Here is an 8,877-nt window from a genome sequence, read left to right as displayed (position 1 = left end):
TACTGCGCTGCGCGCGAGTTTGCCAGCATTAAATTGAGACATAATTAGGCCCCCGAATTTTAATAATTGTCCTAGCTAATTGGGCAGACAAGTACGCTCTGCAGCGTGGCGTGATTAGATAATTAGTGTTTCCAAATGACAAAATTGGGCTCTTGATTGCAGATTCCAGATGCGGGGGAGGGAGCGGGCGGCTCCCTGCGCGGGCAAAGCCGAGCGGAGCCGAGGAAGGCGAGCGGGCCGGGTGAGTTGGGCCGTGGCCGGGCGAGGATCCCCGCGAGGAGCGGGGACAGCAGCGGGGACAGTAACGGGGACAGCAGCGGGGGCTGTGTCGGGCCCGCGGGCGCGGCACTGGGGCACCTCCCGGCGCTCCATGCGCGTGTACCCCCGACGGGGTGAGAGGCAATTGACCTGGCGGCGCTAATTGATGCCACAGCCCGGGGACAGTGCGGCACGAGTGGCGGCCAGGGAAGGACACGGGGGGCGGCGGGACGGGCCCGCCTCGGCACCGGCACCGGCACCGGCGCGCCTCCCCCCAGAGCCGCCAGGGGGCGCCGCTCCCGCGCGGCCGCTCCGCTCCCGCTGGTGCCCGCGCGTCCCTCGGCAGGCCGGGAACACCGGGAATACCGGGAACACCGGGAGTACCGTGAGTACCGGGATACCGACACCCACACCGCGCCCCACCCCACACCGCCCGGCACGGCCTCGGCGCTCGGGCGGGTATCGCCAGCCTCCCTGTCCCCTCGCTAGCTAGCTAGATTCATTGTCGCTATAAATACGTATAAATCCATGTATGTGTTCAGCTACAGCGGGGCTCCGATGGCCGCGGACACCACCCCGGCAGCCACGGCGCCGGAGCCGCGGCGAGGTAGCGCCGGCGATGCTCGCAGGTGCCGCCCTGCTGCGAACGATACCTGCGGGCTGCAGTCCCCGCGTGGAAATAAAAAAAAAAACTAAGAAAAAAAAAAAAAAAAGAAAATGAAACAACCGAGCGCATTAGTAATTTTATTTTTTAAAAACGAAAAGGCTGTAGGCAGAGGGCGCTGGGGTCGATCCGTAGGTGAGTGCCCAGCGGCGATCAGCCCTGCAGCCCGCCCGGAGCGCGCAGGTGAGCGGCACCGCGGGCACGGAGCCCCCGCGCAGGCTGCAGACCCTGCCGGACCGGGACTTGCTGGTGTTTGTTGTCATTCTCTTGATTTTCACTGCTAAGAAGTCGGTGTTTTCATGCGGCGATGTAAAGTTGGATGGCTAATAATCGAAAGTTAAAACGCAAACGCTTCACTAGGAAGCATTTAACGCAGCTGGTGCAAAATCGCAAGGTTTTTGGCTTTTACTGTTCAGCTACGGGAAAAGAAAAACAGTTTTATGGGTTTTTTTTTCCTGTGTGTGATAGTACTGTCATCAAAATACAGATGCTTTTCCTACATCAATGATTTTTCACTACAGCCTAAGGGCTTATTGGATTTAAAGGTCTAGTTATTTTTGCTAATATATAAAGATTTTAACTCCTGATTATTTAATAAATCAACTCTAGATGCATTGTACAGTATTTATATACTTATTTTCAGAGGTACTTTCTGGCTCAGTAGACTGCTGTCTCACCATTTCAATGCTTCAAAGTGATGGTGCTGGGAATTGTCAGCTCTGAAGACAAGGTTACCTCACAGAAGCCGGATGTGTTGTGTAAAATGCTGATTTATAAAAGTGTTACAGTCTGTAATCTTGCAGGTAGAATTGCATGCATTATATGATCAGAAGTACGTAGAGGATTAATGTGCCAGTGCTTATTTTAAAGCATCATGTTGTCTCTAAAGGTGAGGGTGCCAGAGATGTACGGGAGCAGAAGCCAGAAGGTGCATCTTCCAACCCACCAGCCTGGAGAAGCTGTGGCAAAGCAATCCTGTACCCTGGTAACAAACCCCCAGGACCTAACCCTCACCACAGCCTTGCTGGGAGCGGTAAGCACCCTGCCCTGCCACGGTGAAAAACACCTCCTGTGAGCCAAATAGATGCCTCCTCATTTAAAAAAAATCTTTTCTGACTTTGAGGGGCTCTTGACCAGCAGGTGACACATCCTCGGGCCTATGAGCCTCCGAGGGTGTTGCTTTCCCATAAGCAGTTGCTCTCTGAGAAGCTTCAGTAGCCTCTGTGCCCACGAGGGCTCTGGAGGACTGGGGCTGTGTGCTCCTGCAGGCTCCGTTCTGCCACACTCCCCTGCAGAGACGCTTTCCTATCCATAGGTAGGCTTGTGGTGCTCACATGAAGGTCACATCCCGCTCCAAGTCTGTGGTTAATCAAGCCTACTTGGTGAAGTTCAGCACTTTAATCAGTGCCTGATGAAGCCTTGGATATATCTGTGGTATATCAAATTTTCTTCAAATCTAAAGCAGTCCTCAGAGGCTAGATGGGGGGAACTAACAACGCAGTGCAGTTCCTACCCTGATCCTGGGAGAAATGCTGTGTAGTTCCATCTCAGTACAGCCAAAGGAGCGCAGCAGCCTGTATTGGGATGTGGCCATTTCACGGCCAAGGTGAGGCTCCTATTCCCAGGACAGGAACAGCACTCTCTTACTGTTTCCTAACCAGATTACAGCTTGGGCATGCATTACTTAGCAAACCTTGCCAGGAATGCTTTTCGTCTGCTTGGTGAGAAGGCTGGGGCTCTTCCTTCAAGGACGCTATGAGGTAACTCCGCTTGTGCACGGAGGGGACGACGGGAGCTGAAGGCCGCTCAAATGTGGCACTGAATGGCAGCGTGAGTTTGTCCTGTTTCTTATAGGAGACATGCTCCACCCATGCTTCATGCCCTGCCCAGCCTGCTGCTTCACCTACAGGTGTAGAAAAAGGGTGGGGCTTTTTTGGTTAAGATGTTACTGTCTTGGGACCTGGTTATTTTAGGAAGTTTGCTTCCAATTCCAAGTTAATAGAACGATTCTGATAAGTTGAAGTACAGAAAATGGTATACCTGTCCTGCCTGATGTCTTCTTGGTCAAGCCTAGGCTATATTTATTGCTTCTCAAATGGTAGGTAGCTGGGTTGGCCGGGTTTTAAAATCTTCCCTGGGGTGGCAGTGCTCACTGTCCATGGTGGAATTGGCAAGTAGAGTTAAAGTTACTTGGCTTTGTGAGTAATATGGTAATTTTTTTTTTTCTGAGTACCAATTCAATTAAACAGTTTTGGTGGGTTGTTTTGTTTTGGGTTTTTTTAGTGAGTTTAATGGTGCTTAAAACATAGTAAGTAAATTTTTACTTATAGGGTATTTGTTTTAGTGTTCTAATTGAAGACGTTCCAGTTGTTAGTGTGTAGTACAATCTCCTTATGGTACAGGCAGCTTTAGAAGTAGGAAAGCATTTTAAACTAGCAAAGGGATTTTCACATTCGCTTCCTCAATGAGGCGCCGTCTTGCTTTTTCCTCTGGTCTTAAACGTGACTGCAAACCTGGTTCGATCGGGAGTGTCCATGTGCACCTCTGCTGGAAAACACATCCGCCCGGCCGGAGGAGGTGCGGGCTGCCGCCGGCGTTGGCAGAGCGCCGCTTGCCCGGCAGCTCTAGGCCTTGCCAGGGCCCGTCTGCATTCCCTGTCCCGCTTTCTGCATTCCCTGTCCCGCTTTCGGGGGGCTCCCGGCGTGGCGAGCTCCCAAGCCCGGCCAAAGCCATTGCTGAGCCCCGGCCGGGGAGCGGACCCGGCGCCGCTCCAGGGAGGCTTCAGAGGAGCCGGCGGGGCAGGGGAGCGGACAAAGCGAGCGCCGGGCTCCCCACGCGGGGCTCCGCCGGCGACTTTTAAGGCACTTTAAGTCTAGAGGAGAAGTGACAGGGCAATCATCTCCTCGGCTCGGCTGCGGATGGGAGGGTGGAATCTTGCTAACAGCTCGTGTATCTGTATATTTAATTGCGACCTGGCTGCATGTTCCTGTTGAGGAGGGATGCAGATCACAAGCGAATCTATAAAAACGCAGTTGACAAGCCCCGGAAAGGGATGACTGACAGATGAAACGAGAGTCAGCGCGGAGCTAACTGGCAAACGCATCGGTACAAAGTCAGATTCCTTCTGAGAGGAGGAGTAGTTTGTTTTATTCCGGTGCTCCAGAGTTTTGTCTCCTATCGGTGTAATGGGGTAGTGAGGAGCTTATGTGCCCTGTTTAGGATACAAACATGCAGATTAGATCAGACTTTCAGACCCCGTGTTTCACTGAAGATTTAGGACAGTCAGAGGAATAAACCGGGCTTGCCCCACCGAGGAAAACATGGAATTTTCTTTTAATGTTTTAAGGGGATTAAAACTTGTTTCGACACAACTGTTGGGCGTACGGATCCAGTGAGCTGTCGGAAGCTGGGGCCCGGAGCTCAACGCCACCGTTGTGCAAGGCTGGGGCGCCGGTAGAGTATCAGCCCGGCTCCCGTTTTCTTCACTTTTGTGTTACTTTACGTTTTCAATGAGGCTGGTGTAATTACGAGGCGTTTAACTTTTTGCCAGGCTCTTTCATTATGGGTTTTCATTTGCACCTCGCCTTTAAGAGAAGTAATAACATTCACAGTCAGGGGCAAATCCTGTTAATGAACAAATTAAAGTTCAAACAGTTATTCAAGTTCACAGCCCCTCTTGCTGCTCCTTTAATAAGAGTTATACATGTTACTTTCTCTCGGGATCACTCCCCCTTTTATTACTTTTTAAGCTTTTCATAAGCACTAGCGGGCTATACGGGCAGCTCCCAGTCTCTAAAGAGCCCACAAATCCTGAATGGAGCCCTAATCCGACCTTAATTTGGCAACTTTTGTAGAAAACATAAAAGCTCGGGTGCCAGCCTTGTGCGCTCAGATTATAATGTCGCAGGGAACAAACCAGGGGAAGGCCCCCTCGATCCCGCACCCACCTATTTGAGTTGGTTCCCTCCCCTCAGGAGTTGTGCAAAAAGCTTCATGGGTACCGGGAGAGAAATTAAAATCCATATCCTGGAATTTCCACCCCCTCCCACGTTAGCTCTACCCGGCTCTGCTGGGCGTGGGCTGCCGGGGTGGCGCTGCCCTTGGTCCGGTTGGCTCCCTCAGGTGCCAGCAACGTGCAGTAAAAAAAAAAAAAAAAAAAGATAAATCCTTGCGCTCTTCCTCTCTTCCCGCCCCCGGCCCCTCTTCTCTTTCTTCAAACCTTTCGCGATTAGACTGTCTGCACTCACCTCGGCATTTGCATAACGTGAATCTGAATTCGCCTGTCAGGGCCGCCCGGGCCGGGGCAGCCGCGACTCCCGGTGGGACCGGGCGGGGAGCGGGGCGGGCTCCGGGCCGGGGCCGGCGGGCAGGGTCCAACAAAGCCCGGCGAGTTCGGCACTGGTTCAAGGCAGCATCGGTGCAAAAGCGCTGTCTATGTACAAATAGAGGAGATCACACTCCCCATTATCTACCTCCTGGCGAGTGTTTGATTTGTGACATCAAAAGCTTATCAAGGCAAGCTCACCAAAAAAAAAAAAAAAAGTGTTGGGGGGATGTACCTTTTCATGGAGGGAGCTCCCTGCGGTTTGGGTGATGCAGGGGAGGGAGGAAGGGGCCGGCGTTGTCAAAACGCCGCTGGTGCCAGGGAGGCGATTTGTGGCCCGGCCGTGTCCCCGCGGGCCGGGCGGCGGGGCTGGTGCGGGGCCGGCCGCGGGTGCGGGCGCTGCCGCGGGCGCGCAGAGCAGCGGGCGGGCGAGCTGGCCCCGGCGGACGGCTGGAGGGAGGCCCTGATTCCTCGCAGCCATCCACACAGAAGTGGTTTGATATAATCACCATGACAACTGCCGCCTATAAGCATACAAATAATAGAGATGAAATAGACAAAAGATTAGCATGCCATGAAAAGTACAATAAGTTTCTTATTTAGCATTTAGATAACTGTCTTTCCTTCGGAGCAGGCTTCAAAGTTGAACCCAGTTTAGACCAAGAGGATTAATTCTTTCTCCCGCATGCTTCATTGAATCTCTCATTACCAAACTTTGTCTGTATTGATGTAAGATTTGATTGAAGATTAGAGCATTTAGCAAATCTTGCTTTTCTGCATGTATCAGGCCTTTTCAAGCGCAGACCGCGCTGCCCAGTGGTCAATACCCTTACTTTTATCCAGTGTCTGCTTCATTTAAACTTAATCAACTCCCTCAATGAACTGGAACAGGGAAACGTCCCTGAGGTAAGAATGTTGTGCTTTTCTTAGATAATTCTTTGCTCCCTCTCCCAATCCGCTGGCGTTAAACCTAAAATTGCTCTCTGATGAACTTAATCAATATGATAATGACAATTGGGGCTGAATGGCTCGGCCTGTGCTCAGCACGGAAAAGGTAGACGGCTGTGCCCATTGCCCAAAAGCAACTTCTCCTTTCTCGGCTCTCCTTTTGTGTTCACTTCTTCCACCTTTCTTTCTCTCTCTCCCCCTCTTCCCCCCTCCGTGACACCGACCGCTGTTCACGCTGGAGAATGATGCTTCTTTGTGCGGCAGGAGGACTCGTATGTCACCGCCCGGAGGAGCGGAGCGGAGCGATTGGCCGGGTGAATTATCTGCCTTGTTGCAGTGAATTATTTGCGCTGTTTCCTTTCCCAGTCAACAAGTTTCTGAGGTATGGCGCAGATCAATCAAAGCTGACAGAGCGCATGTGAAGCTTTTACTGTGTAAATCTGGACCTCTTGTCCCGGCTTCGTTGGCACTGGCATCTGTATATCATTTTTATACTGCTACCAGTAGAGCAATTTCAAAAGTATTTGCAAGGAAAATGGATGTCCCCATCTGTTCCTAGAATCATAAATGTGCCACTTTCGGAGGGTTTTCACTGGTAATCATATCTTTAATGATGAACAAACTTGTGATATATACCTTTCCATAAAATGGGGTTTTCTTCACTTTATTGTGATTGGCTGGGATAAATAGCTTTTCCATATGTTAGGAAGATAAAACATAAGATTACCAGACCTCGTTTCTTTGATCATAAACAAAAGAAACAATTCGCTCCAAACACTCTTTAAACAGAAACAACTGCAGAATTAAATTGTATTAATAAGCTATCGATGGGTCAGGAGGTAAACAACAGTCTCCATAGAAAAGACAGCTGCTTTAAAATACGAATAGTCGGTCCTTCTCGATATTCGGGTGACCTTAACTCAGACCTGGATTTTAAATACTCAACTCTAATTTAAATTTTGATTTTCTTAAATTTGTCTTGTCTTTATCTCTTTCTTTTTTTTCTCTAGCTTGACTTTGAATTTCCTTAAGTGCCAGAGCGAGGATACGATGCTGGGTAGTGCATTGCCGTGCGCTATATTTAGAAAGCAGCTGGAAGAGAAAATGTCCTCAGGAATCCGGACTGTTTTGTTGTAAATGTCCCTCCAGTCCCGGCGCTGTACACGTAAACGCTCTGCAGACGTGTCAGCGCTTCGCACGACCTGGGAGCGCTGGGTAAGGACGGGCTCGGGGAGGCACCGCTGACCCCACGGCGCTCCCCAGCAGCTTAGGAGTGTCCAGGGCTGCCTGCCCTGGGGTTTAGCCCCCTCTCCGCCCGGGGGAACCCGCAGGTTGCCCCCATTTTCCCGTGCAGAGCGCCCCAGCCCAGGCTCGGTGCCCGTTTCGGTGCAGCCGAGGGCCGGGTGGCACCGACACTGCTCCCCCCGCCCTGGAGCAGCAGCCCCAGAGCCGCTGCCCGCTCCCTGCCAGCGTGAGGGTCGGTGCTGAACGAGGTCTCGTCCACTGGGACTTGGCCCTTCGGGGATGTGGACAGGCTTCCCGGGGCAGAGCGTGCCGAGGGGACATCCCCACCTGGCTGTCATCCAGCGAGCCCCAGCGGCACCGGAACAGCGCCGGGGTTCGCTCTGCTCCGCCCTGGGCACCCCCCGGCTGCCCCGAGCCCCTGAGCTCTGCCCGCTGCCCAGACGGCACAGAGGGGACAGACGCGTGCGAGCCCTTCCTGCGGGCCCGGCTCCTCGGTGGGCACAGGAGGGCGGGTCCCAGCTGAGAGCAGGGCCAGCGCCAGCTCCGAGGGCGGGGCTTCCCTCCCGTCCACCCACCCAGGCCCCCCGCGATCCCGCGGCCAAGGGGGACGAGTCAGTGTGGGCGGGCGGGAAAGTGAAGAAGTCAACGCCTCGTAAGGCCGGAGGAGACCATTAAATCACCTGGCTGACCTCCCGCGTCACAGGGCCCTGCTATTCCATCCAGTCCTAAGGCACTGAGCCAAATCATCTGTGTTCGAGTAAAATGTGCCTACAACAAAGTCTCGTGGTCCTTAGGATTTCAAGGGATGGAGATGTTGCTCTTGTCCCGAAGAGTTTGTTGTGGCAGTTGACCCTTGGTTAAGGGATGAGCCCCGTTTTCATGACATGTTGCCCTTGTCTAAAGCACTCCCAGTTGCCAGGCTTTTATTTTGGAACCTGCTAGTCCCGTTGTTGCAACTATGGCCACCTCGGCTTTCCCCTTCCTTTCACACAGGTATGGTGCCTGGTGTTTCACAGATGAGGGCCTGGCCCCTCCTCGGGCTGCCTGGGGTCTCCTGAGGCATCCAGCCCCTAAGCCAGGCTGCCTGACTGCGCCAAGGAAGAGTCCCAGCACTTCCAGCCGGGTAGGCCAATGGGACATAGCATTTAAAACCAGTGCACAAAGGGCCTGGTCATCTTCCTGTGCAATCACGGCCAACACGTCTTTCTAACCAGGCCAGTGCACAGCAGGAGAAAGATGAGGTCCTTCTTGAGAAGCTCTGCTCTCTCTGCCAGGCAGGCAAAGCCTGAAGGTGCCTGCCTGGCTGCGGGTGGTTGGGGTGCTCTGGGCTTGGAGTATGCGTGGAAGAGGAGAATATTTTATCTGTTGATCACCTAGGGCTCAAAAGATTTTATTTCTCTAGTAAATGGTTGCTGCCCTCTGTCCTAGGGCAATGTTG

General features: G+C 52.7%; 1 long non-coding RNA gene across 6 annotated transcripts in view; it reads left to right on the top strand.

The window, feature by feature from the left end:
* LOC117000459 overlaps window positions 1–8,877 on the top strand; it is a 13,500-nt gene continuing 4,623 nt past the window's right edge. The window contains exons 1-6 of one of the 6 annotated variants that reach the window (XR_004418782.1): window positions 571–643; window positions 1,566–1,652; window positions 1,812–1,955; window positions 6,436–6,576; window positions 7,205–8,562; window positions 8,868–8,877. The exon at window positions 8,868–8,877 is cut by the window's right edge and continues 50 nt beyond it. This is a non-coding gene — a long non-coding RNA (uncharacterized LOC117000459). Of the gene's footprint in view, window positions 242–568; window positions 644–1,565; window positions 1,956–6,435; window positions 6,577–7,204; window positions 8,563–8,867 lie in introns of those variants that run through there. The other 5 variants (XR_004418780.1, XR_004418783.1, XR_004418781.1 and 2 more) reach the window with 5 other exon arrangements.

The sequence above is a fragment of the Catharus ustulatus genome, chromosome 9 (genome assembly GCF_009819885.2).
Source record: "Catharus ustulatus isolate bCatUst1 chromosome 9, bCatUst1.pri.v2, whole genome shotgun sequence".
NCBI classification, from domain to species: domain Eukaryota; kingdom Metazoa; phylum Chordata; class Aves; order Passeriformes; family Turdidae; genus Catharus; species Catharus ustulatus.
This window is presented reverse-complemented; position numbering and strand designations above follow the sequence as displayed.